This window comes from Acomys minous (genome assembly GCF_964271855.1).
Source record: "Acomys minous genome assembly, chromosome: 7".
NCBI lineage: Eukaryota > Metazoa > Chordata > Mammalia > Rodentia > Muridae > Acomys > Acomys minous.
In genome coordinates, this window is record NC_140488.1 from 34,073,843 (window position 1) to 34,083,392 (window position 9,550).

The following is a 9,550-nucleotide window of genomic DNA, read 5'->3' on the forward strand; positions in this document are numbered from 1 at the left end:
GCAGTCAGAGGAGGAGTGCAAACAATCACGTAGGCTGTTCCCAGCTCTGCTCACTGGCCTTCCTTTCTTTTCTTTCTTTCTTTTCTTTCTTTCTTTTTTTTTTTTTTTGAGACAGGGTTTCTCTGTGTAGCCTTGGCTGTCCTGGACTCACTTTGTAGACCAGGCTGGCCTCGAACTCACAGAGATCTGCCTGCCTCTGCCTCCCAAGTGCTGGGATTAAAGGCGTGCGCCACAATAGCCTGGTAGTGGTACTAGGAGTCCTTCTGCCACAGGTCCTACTGCTTCAAAGGAAATACAATAGCCCATGCCATGTTGCTTACAAAGAGGCTTCCTCTCGTCTCCTACCTTTACGCACAAGATGCACAAGAGGCATACTGATCCATTCCTCTTAGGTCAGGCCGGAGAGGCAAAGGACTCTCAGTAGATGCATCAGGCCAGGTTAGGCGTAGGCATAGGCTGCAGGATTCAGGGCATGCAGGGAGCAGTGGGTTGTGTTAACCCAAGGGTAATTGGAGGAGAGGAAGTGTGGAAAGTACACAGAGAGGCTTAAGCCTGAGTTTCAGCAGGGAGGACACGGGAAAGGGGCCATGGCATGGTGGTGTATGGCATGGGGTGGGGTAGAGCTGGTTTTGATGCTGTGACCACTTGTGAGCTACAAAAGAGGGGTGCATCAGCATGTGTTGGGGGTCTCCATGGAAACTGAATACAGCTAAGTGGGAATCTGGAGTGTGTAATGGAGAAGATGGGTTGTGAAAAGGCCATGTACTAGGTTGACGTGCATCTAGAAGCCTAGTATGGAGGAGAAGAAGAGGGTGGAGTGGCTTTGGTACAGCCTGGTATTTAGGAAAGTTTGTGGGTGGTAGAGGCATTGGGCAAAGATGGAGGGAGGAAGTGGGTCCACACAGCCGAGGGGCTAGAGTCCAGATAACATCCTTCTACTCAAAACAGGACTGAGGACACTGGTTCTGGAGTTGTAAGCATCAGAGTGGATGCTGGATCCATTCAGGAACAAGTGAAGGACCTAGAAGGAGATGGAAGGTAGCCAGATGATGCCTATACAGGCAGAGAAGGGGTGGGTAAGGTGGAGGCAGTGAGAAAGACTCCCTGGGGTCCACTAGCACAGAACGCAGACAGGTTTCTAGTATAGCCCTGAGCACTGGAGAGTGGCTGGCCACACAAAGTGGGACTGGTGGACTGGGGTCCAACAAATGCACAGGGAGCTTCTCCTCGTATATATCCAAAACCAATGAGGAAGGGGCCTAGTGCTAATGACCAAGTTCAAGTGTGGGGCCAGAGTGAGACCCCACAGCTCCACATACCGGAAGAGGGGAAGCATATGTAACCAATATACAAATAGGAAGATGACCTCTTTGTGGTGTGTATTCCTCATCCAGTGACAGCTATTCCCATGACAAAGTGTTTCCCCCTTTCCCTCTGCCTTGCTAAAAACCAACCAACCAACCAACCAAAAAAAAAAAAAAAAAAAAAAAAGAACCCACTGGGTTGCATTCCCAAAGATAACCACCAAAGCCTATTCTCTTATTTGGCCACTTCCTCCTCCCGAGGCCGACTACCAAGGTCCAGCTGTCAAAGTACTGAAGCAAACAGAAGGCCCCTTTGGCTCACCTAATTACCATGCCCTATTAAACTATCAAACCAGCTCATCCTAACAGTGGCTTTCCTGTTTTACTTTGTTTTTTTTTTCCGAGACAGAGTTTCTCTGTGTAGCCCTGGCTGTCCTGGACTCGCTTTGTAGACCAGGCTATCCTTGAACTCCCAGAAATCTGCCTACTTCTGCTCCCCGAGTGCTGAGATCATAGGCATGCACAGCCACCATTTTACTTTGGGTCACATCTGTCTCCTCTCTATCCTGAGGCAGTCTTTTGTCGCTCTGAGGCAAACAGCCCTTCCCTTCTCCCTCGCTCCCTTCTCCTCCTCCCTCCTCCTCTGTCCCCTGTCCTTGTCTCTTAGTCCCCCGTCCTCTGTCCCTTAGTGTTGAGAACTTGGTCTTGGGGTGTCTTAAGATGGTATTTTTCCCTAACAGCCTCATTATCTTCCTCTACGTGCTGGAATGTTCATACATTTGGTGAGACAAAAATCTCATTTCCTCTGCTCACCAGGCTGTGATCTCAGAACCCACTGAACGCCACTAGCACAAGGGTCCAAGACAGGGGCCATTACAAAGTGTGGCTCCAGTGCAATGCTGGCCGGAACTTTCTTTCTCGCCCAACCTAATGGACTGCTTTGCTGTTCTGTAACAGTTTCCTCTGAGATGGAAACATTTCACCTTGCAGGCCTCAAAGCAGAGAGGTAAACAACTCAAAATAATGTTAACAATCGGCCCCCCCAAAGCTGACCCACTTCAGGAGGCATCTCCAGGTCAGAGTAAACAATGAAAAAGGAGAGCCCCTCTCAGAGGAAGAAAAGCTTGAGGTGTAGCGAAGCTGTAAACAAGACCAGAGCTGCTGCCTGGAATCAGAAGTCAGCCAAGCTGCCTAAAAAAAAGCTTAAACCAACTGAGGCCCTTGGAAAGGACATGCTCCAAACCCCTCAGGCTGTGCCTTTGCTCCAGCTTTCCCAGCTCTGTGAGCTGTCTGTCAGGATGGGTGGGCTTTAATGACACAGCTGTCTTTGAGACCTTTCTGCTCCTGTAAGTAACCTCTCACCTACATTTCTGGAAGTAACCCTCATAATAAAAGTCACCAAGTTTAACTTCCGTGGTATCCATACTTTGGTCTATCACAAGCTCCCTATCTGGGGTGAGTAGATGAGTGTGTTTTGTCTCTCCAGGAAAAGTTTTGTCACACAACACATGCAGCTAGTTTGAGGGTACCTCAAGATAAACATCTAGTAGGATAAAGGGCTGGTGAAGTCAGGGAAGCCCAGAGGAAACAACCAGCATCTCATGGCAGCCATATTTCTGGTGATCAAATACTTGTTTCTCCAACTCCACAGTCTCTCTGTACCCCATTTTCAGATCTTCTTCAGTGGAAATTCCGACACGTTTCAGTGACATACGGGGGGGGGGCGGGGCTGTGTGTTATCCAATGCCCTCTCCGCCCACATGTGTCCTGTCTCCTCTCTGCCTGCAGATTTCACAAAGATGGCTGTGGGAACATGTATAACTTCTATCCTGGTTATTTTCCCCCAGCACGACGACCACGCATTTGTCCTTTCTGCTTTGGATTTTAGCGAGCACCCCTCTTTGCCTTTAACATTGATAGGTGCTACTTTGTGAGCCTACAACTGCAGAGCGATTGAAAAAAAAAACTAATGGATAGGAATTGAAACATTTAAAAGATGCATTTTAAAAAAAGATGCATTTTCCATTCCTGAAATGTGAAAAGGAACAAGTCATTGCAAGCATATGCTGTATAGTAAGGTACATTTTAGCTACAAATAAATTCTTTTAAAGTTTGCTTTCACATTTTATGTGTATGAACATTTTGCCTGTCTGTACGTATGCTGTGTGTATGCCTGGTCCCTATGGAAATCAGAAGGAGGCGCTGATGCCTCTGGAAGCGGGGTTACAGATGCATGTGAGCTACTGTGTGAATGGTGAAGCCAGCTCTTCTTGAAGAACCTCTTTACCACTGAGCCATCTCTCTAGCCCTCCAGTAATTATTTTAGCATAAATATATCTCTTATAATATATGAAGACTACACATCAAACAGGAACGGGGTGTGCATACTGGCATGTGCCTGTGGCACCAGCATTTGGGAGCCTGAGACGAGACAGCCTAGAGTACAAGGTCAGCTTGGGCTGCATACTGAGGCTCAGTCTCCACACCATGTATTTATTGTTACATTTATCTTAAATACACCTCAATGGATCGCTAGTGAAACTACAATTGTAAAAGAGATGTGTCATTACTTGATTACAACGAGCCTGAGCAGTTGCCCCTTTTCAAATTGTTCCATGGATATTTACTTGTGATTCAGTAGTGTGTGGAAGAAAAAAATATAGAGAGAGCACATCTTATACATCGATGCATGCACCCAGGTGGTAGATGTTGGGAACAAGGAAAAGAAAAATTTCCTAAGTACTACCAGTTCACTTTCAGACTCCATTTAATTATAGGGAGAAACTGTGTTCAAGGTCCCAGGCCCTAGGTGAAGATCTCAGGCCCTAGGGGAGCTGGGAGTGTCCCAATAGCTAAGCAGCTTCTGTTGAAAGGAGACAGTTGTCTGAGTCCAGCCATCTCGGGACAGCTTGTTAGGAGACAATTGTTTGAGTCCAGCCATCTCAGGGACAGCTTGTAAGGAGACAGTTGTTTGAGGCCACCCTTTTTGAGGATAGCTTCTTCCTCTTGCTGGTGCTGGGTTCAAGGAGGAAGCTGAGAAAGCTCACTTCAGAGACTGAAGCTTTCGTTTCTGTGTACCAGCTCAGGATCTGAACAGAATCCTGGAGGGGAAGCTGGCTTGCATATTAAAGGGTAGAAATTGAAAGGCAAGGGGGCTTTGGTGAGCAGCAGGGTCATCCAATCAAACGTTAACATTATGGCTTATGCAAGAGAGTAGGTGGTGGAGACTGAGCGAGATCCAGGCCACCTTGCCTCAGGGCCCTTAATTCTTCCCGTAGACCTTCTGCCGGGAATCCAAAGCCCTTAATTCATCGCCCCCAGACATTGGTTGCAGGGCTCTAGGTGATAAGGTAGGCCACCTGTGCTTAATGAGGGCTTAGCAGGGACTATATTTGCATAATTTAGGCACTTTGTTTAGGATAACCGTAAGTTTTACTTTTCTTTTCCTTTTTTTCTTCTCTTCATTTTCTTCTTCTTCTTCTTCTTTTTTTTTTTTTAAATCGGTTAACAGACAATTAGGAAAATGTTTCAAGAGGCTGGGTAGGAGCTGGCTCTCTGTAAGCTTGGGGATGTGAGCCTAGTTTGTCCCTACTAACAAAAAAAAAAAACGGGAGCAAAATGAATGAGTTTTGAGAAGGCTGAGCTCAGGCAGGCACCTCCTTATTTTGGCAGGGTCAAACTAAGTTCACGTACCCAGGCCTAGAAAACAACGCCTCTCCTGATAGATGGCAACTCCCTTGCTCAACCCCTTATGTCAAGATATGATTGGACAATGCTACAGCCCACTCTGCTGCCCTCTGAACTCTATGGCTTCCTTTTGTTGCAGTTTAGCTCCTGAGTTCACTCTGCGGCCCTATTGATCATCAGCAGCTTGATTAAAATGCATGTTTTGTCATCTGTATTTAACTGGTGTTTGTATCAGGTTGGATTTAAGTGGACCCCCCAAGAGTATACAAAACACAGGCAGAAACACTTGTATCCACACGCAGCCTTTTCTGCCCTATGTCCTTTTCCCTTTCAGATGAGGATGCCATGGTCTGTTATTCAGCAGAGAGACCGGGAGACATACGGACAATAGATAGATCTTGGAGAAAGGTTGTACACAGCTTTGTTACACCCATACTTAGAATCTGATCCCAGGCCCCAAGCCCTGGGACAAACCTGCTAGATTTGGGTGGTTTTATTTTCATATGTTCTGCTGCTTTAGGCAGCTTCACATACAAATCTTGGAGTGAATGGAAAAGTTACTTTCTCAGACTGGACAGAGCTTTCTTTCTTTCTTTCTTTCTTTTTCCACCTCAGAAAAGACACCAGTATTGGGCTTAGCAGCCTTGAAAAGAGGCCTTGCTCTAGGCCCAGAAGACAGAACATTTCATCGCATCAAATTAAACTCATAGGAAAATTCTCTTTCTGTAGCTAAAAGATGCACATAGCATCTTTCTGAGGATTGTTCATCCAAGGCTGGAGAGGCTGAGGAGGGCAGGGAGCGATGTCTGGGGCCACAGAACCACACAGAAATGACACTTCAGAACTCTCAGCCTGTATCAGTTTACTCAGAGAACACCTCAGTAACTTCCTTGCCAATGCATAAATGCAAAAAAATGCTTAATGGACTTGTAAATCTAGAAGCCTGTGTGAATTCATTGCCTGTACAGCAATTTGATTCTGCACACAATTGCCCAATTACTGGAGCGCTCTTTTGGTTCTCTCTGTGTGTTGGATGTTGTAAGTGCCTTGTGCTCTACTACATACTGTTTAGGAAATGGACTGCCAGAGTACAGATGAGCTTTGAAGCAGTAGCCAGCTTTAGAAAAGGCCCGAATTATGTAATTTAAAAATTAATTTTCCTCTTGAACGCTTTGTACTCCATGCAGTCTTATAAGTATTTACAATGTAATTTGAGCCTGACTTAGTTGATCCCACTAACATCTCCCTTGACTGACTTCATCCTTTTATGCTCCCATGGTAACAGACAACGTGTTTGATGCTGCGAGGAAATGAGTTTTGTGTCAGTGGAAATACTACTACTACTACTACTATTACTATCCAATAATAAAGCAGGCAGTTCTTGGTTCTGGAGGCATCATTAGTGCCCCCCTTTCTCACAGCTACACTTTTAGAGGAACTGAGGTTTTGAGGCTAGACAGGTAGGTGCCATGGAAGCCAGAGGAAATAGGCCTAGAAGACTAAGTCAGCAGCATATGTCTCCCCCTGGTGTAGTAGATGGGATATGACAAGGCCAAAGAGTGCCAGAGACAAAGGAGCCTGCTTGGAGTACAACAAGCCTTAGGAGGTTACCTGTTTTAGCAGTCTTTTCATATGGCTCCCCAGCAGTAAGGCACATTACCTGAGCCACACTGAAAACAGCGACCTCCTCCGGCTTAGAGCACACCATGGGAGAACAGGGGCCTCTCTCTAGAACTCCTTCCCCAGCCCTCACTGAAGCCTCCCAGGCTGAGAGTGCACTTACAGATGAGTGGGGCTAAATTGAGTCACTGTACTTGGGCTGGGGTGGGTTCTCAATGCCCAGTGTTTCCCCCCACTTCTTGTGACTTTGAGGGCCTGGAGTCCCCTCTGACCCTATGGATGGGAAGCCTGAGCAGGAAGCGAAGCTGCTAGAGGTGCAAAGCCTCGCTTTCCTATCCTCCTGCCGCAGTTCTGGGGGCTGTGTGTGTGGGAGGATATGGCCCCCTACCTTCCTACATGTGCCTATTCCCTCAGTGTCCTTTAACCATCTTCTCTGAGGAGAGTAAAAGGAACATTCTAGGGATCAAGAAGGAGGAGGAGGAGGAGAAGAAGGAGGAGGAGGAAAGGGTCTTAAGTGTTTATATCCTCTCTCACCTTGCTTTGGGAAAAGGTACCCACAAGTTCCAGGAGTGTAGACAGAAATAGAAGCCAAGATGGTGGGGTTGAGATAGCTGGGCCAAAGACTGGGGGTATATTTGGACAGAATTGCAGCAAATATACGGTGGCCCAGCATCATTGGTGGGGTAGGAGCTTTGTGGACTAGTGGTATACCCATTTTTTTCTTTGTTGCTTTATTCAGACCTGCTAGAAGCAACCACCCAACATCTTTATATGCCTTAGAAACAATTTTTAAGAAATGTTCAAAAGTATGGTCTAAACAATCATTTAATTCTTTGTCTTTTTTCACAGCAGCGAATCAGTAGTATGGAATGGTTTGTCTTGTGTAATTCGCCAAACAGTTTTTTTTTCCAATGAGAAATCTGTGATCTCCACACTTATCTGGAGGGAAATGTTGCCGATTTAAGTCTGGTGAAATCATCCAGCTTCTGACACCACCAAGCCTGCCCAGCCTGCTACAGAAATGAATTGTTAGCAATCATTTCTCTAGTATCATGTCAGAACTAAAGAAGAGTCCCTAAACTGACCTGCAGAGCAGAGGCAGAGCGCCCCAACACAGACAGGGGACTCAGCAGCTGCTCAGCCCAAGAAGCTGGACCTCTCAGCATGTCTAATCCAGCATGGAAAATCCGAAAGGTCTCTGGAAAATCTTGAGTTGAGTCCTCTTTAGAAGACTGAAGAATCAGCATTCTGATGTCAGACCAAGATCATAACAGAGATGTTAGATTTACCCAGAAAAAAGAAATGAAGGCATATGCACAAAGGATTTTCCTTTGGCCTCCTTATATCTGGACTTCCGGTTGGAATATGTTACCCATATTGAGGGGTAATTCTTTCTAGAATAGATAGAGTACTCACTATCTCCTAAGGGGTGCCTCCTAGGTAATTCTAAATCCAGTCAAGTTAACAGTCAAGATGGTCCCTCACAGAGGTCCCAGAGAAGGGACTCCCCTAGATATCAGAGAACACATCTAGCTCAAGGAGTCTGGAAGAAGTCCCCTTACTTCAGGTGGCATTTCAAAAGAAGCCTGCGGCTATTACCTGGCATCCTGGTCAAACTGAAGAAAAATACAGAAAAGCGCACAAGGCTCAAAGATAGGAAAATGCTAAGAGTAGGCTCCATGACGTTGCTAGCTAATGCTACAGACTTTCTTGTCATTGTTAGGGAAGTTGGGCACTTCTCACAGATAGGGACACAGGAAAGAATACTAAAGAAGTCACCAAGGGACACTGTCCAGATCATAGATGGAGAGGCAGGAACACCCAGGTTGCTTTAACGAGACTTGACAGAAGCCACCCAGCTGCTTGGGCCAAGGTCACCAGGAGTAGAAGTGGTAGACAGGGTGATGACCTCTCATGGACCCTGCAAATCTTCTGACTTTGGGGCTCTTGTACACGGATCCAGAAAACTCTAGATAATCAGTGACTCCTGAGTATAGTAAGTCTCGTCCATTAAAAACAAAACATACAACCCCCCCCCCAAAAAAACCTCAGAACCTTCACTTCTGGAAGGCTACATGGTACCCTAAACAAGACCCCCTTAAACAATTTAAAGTGTGACCCCTTTGATCCTGAAATTTTATGTGATCAAAAGTAAACAGGCACAAAACACTTGTATACAAATCAAACACTAATAATAAATCATGAAGAATTCTACTTTAAAATGATTGTCTATATATACTATAAAAGGGGCCTGGGGGCTGGAGAGATGGCTCAGTGGTTAAGAGCACCGCCTGCTCTTCCAAAGGTCCTGAGTTCAATTCCCAGCAACCACATGGTGGCTCATAACCATCTGTACTGTGATATGGTGCCCTCTTCTGGCTTGCAGGGGTACATGCAAGCAGAGCACTGTATTCATAATAATAAATAAATAAATCTTTAAAAAAAAAAAAAAAAAAAAAGGGGCCCCAGACCTTAACATGTATGACTCGGCGGTGGAGGAAGTACCATTCAGGCTATAAAACTCAACACATAGACAGTATCATCTGCCAAAACAAAACAAAGACGTAACTCATCAAAGTCCACAGTTTTGGGAAAGTCTAAAAATGTATTTACCTTACTTTTTGGCTTCTGTAGTTATTCTTGTTAACTGAAATGTATAACACAGGATATGGTTTTTTATGCTTACAAGCTCATCCTGAGAAAGGCTCGGGCCTACACTGGGATCCCAAACACTTTAACTCATATCTAAGCAGTCTTCTCGGATGGGTACACTATATATATATATATATATATATATATATATATTATTTGTTAAAATTGAAAACATGTCTTCATAGTGAAACACATGAGCTTTTATTCTTTTTACACAGAATTAAATCATAGACTAACTTGGCTTTCCAGGATGTAAACAATCAGCCAATATTTTTCAGAGTTGATCA